Genomic DNA, 13,453 nt, shown 5'->3' on the forward strand with positions numbered 1-13,453 from the left:
AAATAAGGTATCTGGTTTAATTTAAATAAAAAATAGAGATGGATGAGACCATTTTTCCTTACTCAGTCAGTTCCTTACTCAGTCTTTGCTGTAGAAATGGTGGAAAGATGATCTCATCAGACTGAGACATAGCATTTATAAAGCAGGAAATAGAAGGTAGTGACACATCTTGTCAAACTACCAGAAAGCAGAGCTAAATCAGAATTAGAAATTAAAGGGTCAAAAAATTAATTTAAAGTTTTGAGACACCAACAGGCTGTTGAAATACAGTAGAGGTACAGTAGGCATTGTAGCAAGAAAATATTATGCTGCTGATGGATGAAAGACCAATCTTTTTTTTTTTTTTTTCAGTGACTGTTATAAGAACATGATCAGGAAATAGGATTCTGTGATGTTAGAGAGAGTAGGAGAAACAAACTAAATTCTCACTTTAATAGCACTTCCTCAAAATATTATAGATACCTTTGAAACCTGGCCTCAAGGAATTTGCTCCAAAGAGCTTAACATTCAATTATCTTTTCTCTGTGTAAACCAAAAAAATGTGTTTCTTTTGAAAATTAATATGGTACCTCAGTGGTGGCAGGTTAATGTTTGATCTTGAGTAGTGGTAGTTTTAGTGTTTGATCTTCAGACTTGAAGGCATTTGTGAAGGAATTGTGAAGCAACAGAAGGAAGACACAAACCCAGAATGACCGTATGTTTCTTACCAAAAATGTTTATTTTCTTATAATTGAAAATGGAAAGAAAGGCGACAATGCCCTTTCTTTTCAAGGTAAGACAATTTCTCTCTTATTCTCTATGAAGTGGTACATGATTCCTGTCAGGCTCACAGAAATTGAGCTTAAGTGATTATCTACTTCTGTTCCATATCTTAGAATATTTTCTAATATTGCATGTAATTTGTATTTCAATCTTTGAAGTAAGATTTTAGTATCTATCAAATGTGAATTTTTGAGTGTATATCTTATGCTGTATTTCATTCTTGTTTGTTTGTAGAATGCATAGATGTGGCCAGGAGGCTGGATATATAATGATTATAGATGTTGTTAGTAGATGGTTAGTAGATTTATGGGCACAGAATATAAATAATTTTGCTTAAAATACTAAATTATTTAGATATAGGGCCCTGGTCCCCTGGCAAGTGGGAAAATCTGCAGGAAAGACTTACCTTCGGTAGAGGAGTATTAGCTCGGAGAAACATGTGAACTAGTTGGACATACACAAGTCCAGCAGGAGGCCAGTCATTAATTATGTACCTCACAGGCCAGTTCTGGGTCCAATACCATCTAACATCATCATCAATAATCTGGGTGATTGGACAGAATGCACCCTCAGCAGGTGTGCAGGTGAGGAACTGGAGGAATGATTGATAGACTAGATACTTGTACTGCCATTCAGGGATATCTGAACTGGCTGGAGAAGTGGTCTGACAGGAATCTTGTGAAATTTAACAGTTGGAAATGTAAAATCATAAACTTTGGGTTTAATAAACCTAGGCAGCAGTACAGGCTGGGGACCAGGAATGCATTTTTGCTGTAGAGGACCTGAGGGTCCCAATAGATGCCAAACTGAATATGAGCCAGCATGTTGTAAACATGAACACGAGCCCTATGACAAGGCCAACAACATCCTAGTCTGCATCAAGGAAAGCTAGGAATACTTAGCCTGGTGAAGGGAAGGTCCAAAGGCAATCTTATCAATATATATAAATACCTGAAGGGGGGGAGGGAGGAAAAAAAAAGAGGCAGGCTATTCTCTATGGTGTCCTCTGGAAAGACAAAAGGCAATAGGCATAAATAGAAATACAGAAAATTCCATTTAAAAATAAGAAGAAAACTTTTGTATTGCTATGGTGGTCAAATGCTAGCACAGGTTGTTGAGAGAGGCTGTGGAGTCTCCATCCTTTGAAATACTTAAAACATGACTGAATGTGGTCCTTGGCAACCTGCTCTAATTGAAATTGCTTAAAGCAGTGAAGGTTGGACTAGAAGATCTTCAGAGGACGTTTAGAGGTTCTTGTGAGTCAATAATTACCAAATATGGAATGAAAACTATTTAGTAATTAACCATGTATCTAATTGTATTTATACTGCTGGTGGTTTCTCAGTTGCAATTATATAGTAATACTTGTTCAACTGTCAGAAGATTACTGTTGATATTACTTTCATTATGAAAGTATCAGTGACAAGTTGTTATCACTGTGCAAACAGTTGACTATCATGTACAAGTAAAAAGATTAAGTAAATTATACATTGAATTACTACTGCCATTTTACAAATAGAAAACAGAGGCCAAACAATAAAATCCATATGTACAGAGCTTTTCTATGTATAATGCCCATTTACCACCTTTGGTGATCCAATTTAAACATATGTCTGAATTAGGAAAAGAATCTCAGTATTCAAAGTCTCAGTCTCATCTGTAACCATTACACCATCTTTTGCCCGAATTTTGCTTGAAAGCGGAGTAGGAATTGAACAATGATGATATTCATTGTTCAATATGAACTATATACAATACGTGGGTGAATGTGAATTTTGTGCTGTTGTTGAAAAACTTCTGCTAACCTTCAAAAATTATTGTACTGATAAAGCTGGATTATTACGTGCTAAATTATTTTGTGATAAATTATATTAAAGAAGACAGGATAGATTAAGAAAGTTTTTAACTGAAGCAATACCTTAATATTTTTAATACCAAGTGGCAAATATTTCTGTAACTATTGAATTATGGAATTATACACTAGTTATAGAATTATACACTACTTTTTGTGTCAAGAAGACTCTGGTCTGTAGACGGGAATCTCATCCCATGTACAGCTGCCAATGGTAGTTCATAACATCCTTGTGAAAGATAAAATATTGATGGCAGATAAAATATTTGAAGTTCATTTAAAATTTATTAAAGCATTATTGCAAGATGAAACATACCTCCTGTTTTCCTTTGGCAGACTGGCTCTCATAACTTAACATTGGCCAAATTCTGATCTTCATGCAGCCCAGGAGTAAATTTTCTCTCTAGGGTTCTTCTATGATTTTCCTAAAACTTTATCAACAAAATCATTCCAAAAACTTATTTTCTAAAACTTTATCAACAAACTTCCAAGGTTTTGGAATGATCTTGTTAATAAAGTTTTAGAGAAACCATAATCTTTGTAGCTTTTCTGTATATAATAGTAGGTTAAACTGTGACTGCAGATATGTCTGATGCCTTTCTGTATCGTTTTTCTGTTTTTGTCCCCTGGTTATTCTCATTTCTTATGGAAGGTGAATAATGTGTCAGTGGTGTAGGTACATGTATAAAGGTTTTTTTTTCCTCACTTTAAAGAATAGATTTTTAAAAATCTTTTTGCATTTATGTTCCATTCCCAATATATTTTTTCTTTAATATTAAATATGCATCTATGTTTATGTTCTATACATTTGATGAAGAATATATTTATTTTTAATATCAGTGCCCAAGTGGAATTTTTCTGATGGTATGAAACCATCACTCCAGTTTTAAATATTTAATTGCTTTTCTAGATCCGGAGGCTATTTTTATTTTCTACATAGAAAGGAGTCAGCAGAGGCAAGAACCTAGTAATTTTATTAGAGTTGATTAATAAATCCAGTGGATCACACTAAGTTAATAAATGCAGGTGATAATCTATGCTTGGGATACTAAATCACCATTAAGAAAACATGACTCGTGTCAAAATGTACTGTATATTATCTAGACACATAATTTTCAGAAGGATTATATATAACCGATGAAATATGATGTACAGAGGTTAGTGATGTGTTCTGTTGTAATTCTTGAAATTTCAAAGGGAAACTGCAATATCATAATATCTCAAATTATTATTACTTATCAGGTAATTGTAAAGCTACCATATTGTTCTCTCTCGAGTTTTCCTTCAGATGTTGCATTCAAACAGAGAAGAAATGAGCCTCCTGGAATTCAAATCCAATCATCTTTTTTTTTTTTTTTTTTTTTTATGTAAAGATTTGGGCTTTCACATTAACTTGTCAGATACCATACATCTGTGATCTGTTGGTTAACTAATTACCTTTTCATTGAGCACCAAATGTTTTTTTACTTCAAAAGGAAAATTACATTATCAGGTAGAAATATTTGGACAAACGCACAAAATTAACATAGCTTTACATTGCATATGCCTTCCTTAGAATTTTGTTGTTCTGCAGTGCAATAACAGGAAGTAGTTTCAGATGAGTAAAATATTTAAGTAGCCATTAACAGCTCTCACATATCTATAAACCACAATGGAAGCAGAGTGATGAAAAGATTTGTCCTACAGGCAGATAAAAGTGAGGGTGGTAGGAAAAAATATCCAACATATCAATGTATACAGCTCAGAAATGAATATTTTTTCTGAGGTCTAGTGTGAACTGGTGCTACAGTAGATAAATATTTCGGTCTGGTAACTGGAATAAGGGATGTACTCTAGCCTGCCCATACTGTGGTGAACAAGTACTTCATTATTATTACTATTATTTTTGATGAAGTTAGGAAGAAAAGAATAATTCTAGTTGAACAAATTTAACCTCTAGTTAAAACAAAATTAATTCTCTTTCTCTGTGGTCTGCCTAAGAAATATTTAGGTGTGTTTCTATTAGTGGTGTTTCTATTTCATTATTGAGTCATGATATTTTTATGTATGTATACTATAAATCATAAAATCTCATGCTCTATCAGCATGAGACACAATGCACCATAAAATGTTATTTTTTCCCCCTACCACGCACAGGTTGCCAGAAAAAAGGAATGTGCAATGGAGATTGTTAATACGGAAATATCCTAAGATACGGCATGCCATTTGAGAAAATAAATGAAATACACTTTGGCATGGAAGATAATTAATTGTACCATGAATTACTGAGTACAGGTAAACTGAAAATCACTTTCCTTCCTTTTTACATTCATTAATGTTGTGTGTCTGCTTAGGTCTGCTGTTACCTTTTTTCCAAACTTCATTCTTGGCTGCTTCATCTGTACCTCTTTATAGAAACACATATGGCTATATTAAACAAACCAACATTTAAAAGGGTGATTGGTGATCAGTTTCTTGGACAAATCTCAAACTGACTTTTAAATTGATAACTGTAGGCTCTCCATTGGTAGCAGAAGTAAATTACAGGGAAGAGTTTTTTTGTATCTGTGTCAGTCTTGCAGTCACCTTTGTTTGTGGTTAAAGCATATGCTAGGTCTGGCTGTCAGTTGCAAAGATATTGAAGAAATTATTTGGAAAACTTTCATGAGATCTTCTTTCTGACTTTTGCATCTTCATAAAGCAATTAAATGAAACCAAGGATGGATGCTGTTTAACTCTTAGCTAGAAAGAGAAAAGATGTAGCGACAGAAAATGAATTTTAAAACTTTCTTGTTATCATGTTGATATCAGAAATATATTCCTAAATGTAGTATATGAGGATTGTAGTAGCTCAGGTGTCTCCATAGCAGACAGAGTACGGTAGCAAAGTTTCTGAATGTATTCTGATAATTATGTGAACTAGCAGAATCATAGCAAACAAAATTAAACGTGGTCAATTTTTGTAACAGATTGTAACCTATCTGTAATAGATTTTATAATCTATTTAGTAAACAATTATTTAATAAAAATTCTAGAAAACATAAGTATTGTGTAATATTCAGAAAAATCTGTATGCAGTTCAGGAGATGGGGGGCAGCAAGTATGTTAATGTAAGTACAGTCTTGTATTTTGTATTTGCACAGGGGGATACTGAGTCACAGATATAGAAGATCTTTCAGTACTTTGGGTCTGATGTTTCACTTCTTTGCATTCTGTACAAGTCCTAATTGTGAAAATTTAATTGTGATCAATACCAGCATTGGAATATGAATTTTACATTGCTTTCAAGTAATTAAATGGATTTTGAAACGTTCTGGTAGTGAAGAATTAGTCCTAATTATGTTTTTCCTTGTATTAGAGAAAGTTTCTGAGATTTTACCTACATTGTTAGTTTGCTATTAAGTGAGGAAAAAAAATGGGTTGTGAGTTGTTTTTTTTTTCAATTACCCCTGCCCCCTGCCAAAAGAAAACAGTTTTCAGAAAAAATCATTGCTTTCTTCTAAAGATTTTTGTTCTTTTTGTTACTTTTAAAATATATAGGAAATCATTTTAGTGAAGAAAAGTTTTTTTAATAAGCCATATAGTAAAATATTAATCTGTTCTCTACTAACAGTACTAGAAATTAATGGACAATGGTGAATGTTGTATTTTGGAGACTGCTAGAGACATTTTAACAAAGTTTTTGGTGTGTTCCTGCAGTACTATCAGAGACTTTCAGAGATGGTGTTGAGCTAAAATTGAATAAATTCACGTTGGTTAGTATTAACTTGTTGAATACATGAAATTGAAACAATTATATAAATTCTAAATGAATTTCTAAATCTGATAAATATGAAAATGTGATGGATAAAGAATTGTCTGGTTTGATATTTGGTCCCTCTTTGTCTGAAAAGGAGAATTAGAATAGTTCAAATTAATTATTAGAATAAAAAATAGATATAGAATAAAAGAGTCACGACTGACTCCATAGTGTATTTATTCTATTAGCATCATATTCCATTAGCATCATTCCATGTCAGGAATCCCTGCTCCCAATCTGTGTACCACCTGCTGGGTGAAATTCTGCTCATTTACTTATATGTCCTTTGGCTTAAGGTGTGATTTAGGAATATATTGCATGCTATTATTACTGAGATGTCGTATAGGTCATATCAGGATATTTTTATTTTTATTTTTGGCTAGTACATAAAACTTCTCAAATTGTGTGTCTAGGTACATAAATTATCATTGTCTGAAGCTTACAAAAATATTTTTTAAACACAATTTAGGATTACTTTCTTGTACTGCAGAAATGAACGGCTCTGTAGGAATTAATGGTAAGAATTGTAGGAATTAAGCATTCTTTAAAATTCTTCATGAAATGTATAGTTTTTACGTTGCTTGAGGAAGCATAAATGGCATGTGTGACATGATCTAACTATCCATACTATTATCTTTTGAGCTACTTTGAACTTGGGGACCAGCTTACTGCTTTTACTTGCACACTTTGCTGTGTGCAAGTAAAGTCATTTTATGAATGTTGTTTCTCATATTTGTCTACATATAGATATTTTAGCATTTTAGATCCTTGATATATCACTTGAAATTGATAACTCCGTTCTCCCCCCCCCCCCCGTTTTTTCTTTTTATCTTTTTAAGCTCCTACCTACCTTCCCCCCAGCTTCGTTTTTCCAACCCTCCAAAATTATATGATATCAAAACTTGGACATTCATAAACGAGTATTTCCCACATGTTGGAAGAGAGGGTGAAGGTTACTGAAATAAGGTAAACAATGAGGCTCTGCAGTGGCTTATGAGACAGAAGTATAGACTCTGAAGATGAATTAATGAGCTAAGTGCAGGGGAGGATTAAGGATCAAAGGTTCACTGTCAAGTGTATTATCATAGGAACATCACACAAAATGCTATATAGCAAAATAATTAGTTGTAAGGCTGGAAAGGTCTTTAAAAATATTATCTTTTACTGCCTCGATTCACAAATTTGCCTGAATATGTGTGATTTAATAAATATTAAGCACTCTTAAATTATTGATACCAGCAAGTCTCTGTATTGTATATGTCAGTGTGCTTAACTACATGTTAAAACTCTACATTTAATTGAAATAAACTAGGAATAACTATACAAATAAATGGTACATAATTTTCAGTGCAACTAGAAGTATGCGAACAATTGTTCAAGCTGTATATGAGAACCCCCTGAGCAAGACTGACATAAGGTTGGTGATATCCTGTAGGGAAATGTACAGTGCAGGGAGGTAATAATAATCCTTCCTAGAAAATAAAGGTCACAAGTGAGACCAAATGCCAAGAAATCATCAGGGGTATTTTTAGAGCCTATTGGGTCAGTAAAACCTCAGTAGGCTTGTGTATTTTTTTAACTTTAAAACAGGATTCAGTTTGGATCAAGGAATATGAGGACTTGCGAGTGAAGTAGAAAAAAGAACTTTTTCTTAGCGTCAGCCAGTGATTGCTTCTTCTGGGACAATATATTGATTTAAGAAGGTTATGATGCTGAATCTGTATTGGTTATGACTTTGAGCTATTGACCTGATTTCCAACACTTAATTTCTTGCAAATTTAAAGTCAGTGGAAGCTAGGGCACTAAGAATTTCAGGAGTTCAGTTACTATATTTTCATATATGGACAGCACTGTAGATAAAATATATTTTTGGAAATATGTATCTTAAATGATTGCATGTTTAAGAATGTTCTGTGTTAAGTGGTTGCTAGAACTATCCAATAGCCAGAAGCTTGCCTTTTTCCTTTTAAATTATCCTTTTAATTTCATATAAAGAATTATGAAATGTCATTCATTTTTTTCCCTTTATTTCTCTCTATATTTTTTAAAGGTGGTGGCAATCACTCTAGGTTCTGAATGATGGATTTTCATATGGCAGAAGTTATTTTTATGCACATGTTATCTCTAAGTAGAACTGGCATACGCTTAGCTTTTAGGAATATGTTCAGAAGGTAGGAATGGAAATAAAGTCATGTTGTTGATGCAACCAGATAAGTGTTAAGACATGTAGGCAGAAGAAGTACAGCAGAAGTTAGCACAACCATCAACTATTCTGTACATGGAGAAATACAGGTTTTCAGTGACTATTTTTGCCAATCTAATACTTAGTGACCTATTACTTTGTTTACATATCTATTGTAATCGATTTTCGAAATTTATGTATTAATTGATATGTAGCCCATGCATTTATATAGAGAAATATGACAATATTCTGGTTCGTGTTTGTGGTATGCAGAGAGTTCCAGAAAATAATTAAAATAATAATAATAATAATAAAAAATATTGAAGAATGCATGTGATGATAATGCTGGCAATTATTTCCATAGTCGCCTTTATTTGGAACATTGCTACTCCATTCTGTTTGTGAAGCATCAGCTTTTCCCCTGCTTGAAAATATTTACCCCTACCTTACCAACTATAATACACTACTTTTGAAAATATACCCATTTTGTTAGCATTAAGTTGCTTCTTGAAAATTTTTTCTCCCAAACCAACCTTTATGATGGCAATGAGTTCTTCACAAATGTGTGCAGAGCTGAATTCTTTAAATGATCTCTTTATACCTATTCCTTCCATGGTGCCTATAATATTTTTCTTCCTCTGTGAAAACCACTGGTGTACTGACATCAACACTCTGGCTCAGTAGCCTCTTTTTCTTTGTCTGCCATATTGTTCTGTTCTTGTTTCTCAGCATTTATCATCCAGTTTGTCTGTATATGTAAAAGGCTAGCACCTTTTACATGCATCTCTCGTGGAAATTCTGCACCATGGGAACAACTTGTTACCTTGGTCATCATCATAATTAGCGTCAGTAGTAATTTTCATTGTTTCTGATGAAGATTTTTATGCTTTTAATTTTAATAGAAACTGTGCAGACTGCCTTAGTTTGGGGAGTTTGATGGTGCCATGATAGATAATCTTATTGATACTTCCCTTTCAAAACTGAATCTGTCTATACAGTTTGTTGATATTGCAGTGTAACTCACTAGTCCTTTCAAACCAGGCTTTATGATAATTTTAGTGAGATCCATCAAATGATATTACTGAAATGTGCTGAGCAGGAATTACCTCGCTGCCTCCCACAGTTTTTGGTTAGCTATGACCTCTGTGGAATCTTCAAAGCTGAGAGCTATGGCAGTGCATTGCAATTTCCCTCCAAGATATTGCAGTAATAATACAAGATGCAATGTGACAATGTAGAAAACATTGTATAGACACTTGGAACAAATCTACCCAGTTGATACTGAGTGCTTATTTAGACTTGCTTACCATTTGCTGAGTCTTGGTACGTGTAAAGAACATCTTTATATATATATATATATATATATATATATATATATATATATAAAGATGGACAGTAAATTAATTTTCATCATTTTTTATAAAACCGCTTGTAATCTGCTATTGGTACAATCAGCGCACATGAAAATTACAGCTTTTTAGTAGACAGATAACATCAATAAATGGAATATTGATAACAAAATTACCTGTTGGAGCAAGTCCAGAGGAGGGACATGAGGATGATCAGAGGGCTGGATCACCTCTCCTATGAAGATGGGCCAGGGGAGCTGGGATTATTCAACGTGGAGAAGAGAAGGCTCCAGGGAGACCTTATAGAGCCTTCCAATACCTAAAGGGAGCCTACAGGAAAGCTGGGGAGGGACTTTTTCATGGGTATGTAGTGACAGGAAAAGAGGTAACGGTTTTAAACTGAAAGAGATTAAGATTAGATATAAGGAAGAAATTCTGTACTCAGTGTGGTGAGGCACTGCAACATGTTGCCTAGAGAAGCTGTGGATGCCCCGTCCCAGAAGCTGTTCAAGGCTAGGTTGGATGTGTTTTGGACAACCTGGTCTTGTGGGAGATATCCCCGCCCATGGCAGGGACATCTGTGATTCTATTCTTTTTGATCTCATCTCTCTCTCTTTCTCTCTTTAACTGTTCTATTATTCTATGAAATTACTGATTTAAATTCAGTGAGTTCTGTATGTCTGTAAAATTATTGATTTCTAACTTTATGGAATTTTTTCTATTATTCACTAATCTATTTGTTCTTTTTCCACAGGTAAGATTTTAATCCACTGTGCTTTTTATGTCTTAGTAATGTCATCAGATTATTTGTGAAACCATAAGAGTATCATCTTTATCTCTAGTATCAAAATACCTCGCTCTATTATACTTTAGTATTACTGTTAATCTGATTTCTCCCACTCCTTGGCAAATGAAAGTTACTTCTACTCAGTATAGTTAGGAGTATTAGCAATTGTTTTATATCAGCAATAGTTGATAGTGTTATATTAGTCTGTGATTCTTCAGCAACTGCATTAACAGAAAATTTTCAGATGTTAGGAACCTTACAGCTTTGGGTTATAAGAAGTCGAGTTTTGTCTGTAAGTTTGCAAGAAAAACTAAACCCATAATGTTTACTGTAATGCTTTTTCTGGAATACTGCCAATATGACTGGGAAAATCACTCATAAGATTAGTCCAGTGATTACACAAGCTTATAGTTCTAGTAAAATGCAAACTTGATCCAAGTGAACAATCAAAAAGAAAAATAAAGAGGAGGAGAGAAGAATGTGGGAAAGTCATTTAACTGTGTTTTTTGTGAAATGCAGCACTGTATTCACTCACTTTTAATAATATAGAATCCATCTCTTGATGGGCATACATTTCCCCAGGTCAAGCAGAGTCTGAAGGTTGTGAAACTCCTATTGTCCATGAAGGAAAACTTCCTTTTGGTATGGGCTGGTTACTTGAGTGTAAATGTATATTTTAAAGAAATGTCTCTGGCTTGTTAATATTTCCGTTTACGTGTGATTGAAATGTGTTTTGTTTATTTGTTTTGTTTTTGTGAGTTCTTCTGCTCTTTAGAATATAGTATATTACATTAGGAAACATAAATTTGCTGAAGCCCTACCTAGAGCTTGCTACTTTCTGACAGTTAAATCTGTCTCTCAGTTAGTTAGGAGAAGAGCAGTTGTTAGGCTTGGAGTAAATCCTATGATGCTATTGAAAATATGATATTACGCTAAGGGGTATGTATAATTAACGTGTGTATTTGTTAGATTCACAGAGAGCTCAAAGAATTGCTATGTTTTTATGTTGTTGTTTTTAGGGGAAGATACTTATTAGCAGAGCTGGAGGGCAGCTAGGAAAAACATTTCCAATACAACAACCCTTGTGAATGGGGTGCTTCAGTTTCACAGCTTCTGCTACAAACCTGATCTGAGTGTGCATTTATGTTACATGAAATGAGGCCTGCATTACAGAGATGCACTAAATCCATCTTCCACCTTGCCAAAAACGTCCAGTATAATCCCTGTGCACTCCACCAGTTTCCTAAGCCTGGCTATTGCATCTCACCCTGTCAAGAATCAGGAACAAAAAGGTTTTTATTTTGTGTAACCTATTGTTCTAAAATTGTAATAAGACTTCCTGGGTAGATAACCAGTAACTAGAGAGAAGCTAAAGAAGCATTCTGAAAAGAGAAAGAATATAATAGTATATTTTGTTGGATCTATAGTCTTGAGGGAAGAGGAGGAGAGGAAGAATGGTTTTGGAATTGTTGAGTTTGATGCCAACTTGTGTCTAACTTGAAACCAGGCCTGCTGGTGCCTGCTGGTGCCTGCTGGCGCCAAGGACTGCTTTGATAGCATCCTGTCACTCATCCTATCCTGTTGGTTATCTTAATTGATCCATGAAATGGTTGAAACTGGGACGGAGCAGGGAGGTGATTCTCTGACTACCCACATCTTGTTTCACTGGGTTCTTTGAAGTTTTGAGAGTGGCTAAAGCATGGTCACCTTGAGCTAAACTGGGCAAAGCAGGAAAAATGCAGAATAAGAGTTTAACACAGGCACCTTAGTTCATTGTTGAAAAAGAATCTGGTGAATTAGCAACATACTTCCTTGCAGTAGAGTTTCACTGCAAGGCTTAATCCAGCAGATTAGACAAACAAGCATCTTCCTGTAGTTCTTCAGGAGGGGGGAAGTCAGTATTCTTTCTTTATAATCATTTTAGTGCCTTGAGGTACTGCCTTCTTACAGAATTAGAATGCCTTCAATTCTCTAGCCCCCACTGATACAAGGAAACAAGCACTCGGTGTGAAATTGAGTGCATTTGGGGGGGTGCATGCACCTGTTATAGTAACAAGGAAACAAGGAGCTATGATCAGGAGGAAGAAAGGAACAGTTTCTGCCAGCTTTTGCATTTGCATACTCCCATACATTAGAAATGTAAATATGAAAATTGTAGGGAAAAAAAAAAAGTAAAAAATGTTTGTGTTAATTAAGGATTCACTTTATGGAACCCATAGATTTTGCTTAATGAACAACTCGTACTTCCTAAATGCTGTTAACATCTTTACAGGTCACAGGAATGAAAGATTTAAGACCATTACATTTCCATATAACTTTTTTTTTTTTTTCCTTTGTTTCATAAATGCAAGTCAGATCTTCAACCAAGGCCAAACTTAGTCAATTTTCACTGAATTTTTATGCAATTCACTCACAGTGAAATTATTACAATAATGCAGATTTGGATTGCTCTAAAGGAAAAGCCAAAGCATAGAAGGGGAAAAAACAAACAAACAAACAGTGCGAATTCTGTCATGGTGCAGACTGTGGTAATGGCTTTTAGATATCATGCTGTCAACGTGGATCCAAATGTAAGGATGAGGTAGACAAGTGTTAGTAGCATCTTGTCTGGAGCTGCTCAGTCTGTATATTTTATTTGCTCAAGGTGTCTTCAATCCTATTCCCATTTTCGTCATTTCAGAGAGAGCTTAGAAGTTTTCTTCCTCTGAGCTTCAGTCTGCTGATGTAAAGTATTTTTGACTTA

The 13,453-nt window shown here is 34.3% G+C and overlaps 1 protein-coding gene across 3 annotated transcripts in view; it reads left to right on the forward strand.

The window, feature by feature from the left end:
* The window catches only part of LRRC4C (leucine rich repeat containing 4C), a 498,815-nt gene that overhangs the window by 276,725 nt on the left and 208,637 nt on the right, over window positions 1-13,453 (forward strand). For all 3 annotated transcript variants that reach the window (XM_035326556.1, XM_035326557.1, XM_035326555.1), the window contains one exon: window positions 4,751-4,888. The gene's annotated coding sequence lies outside the window, so the exon portion shown is untranslated. The remainder of the gene's footprint in view (window positions 1-4,750; window positions 4,889-13,453) is intronic.

The sequence above is a fragment of the Oxyura jamaicensis genome, chromosome 5 (assembly GCF_011077185.1).
Source record: "Oxyura jamaicensis isolate SHBP4307 breed ruddy duck chromosome 5, BPBGC_Ojam_1.0, whole genome shotgun sequence".
NCBI lineage: Eukaryota > Metazoa > Chordata > Aves > Anseriformes > Anatidae > Oxyura > Oxyura jamaicensis.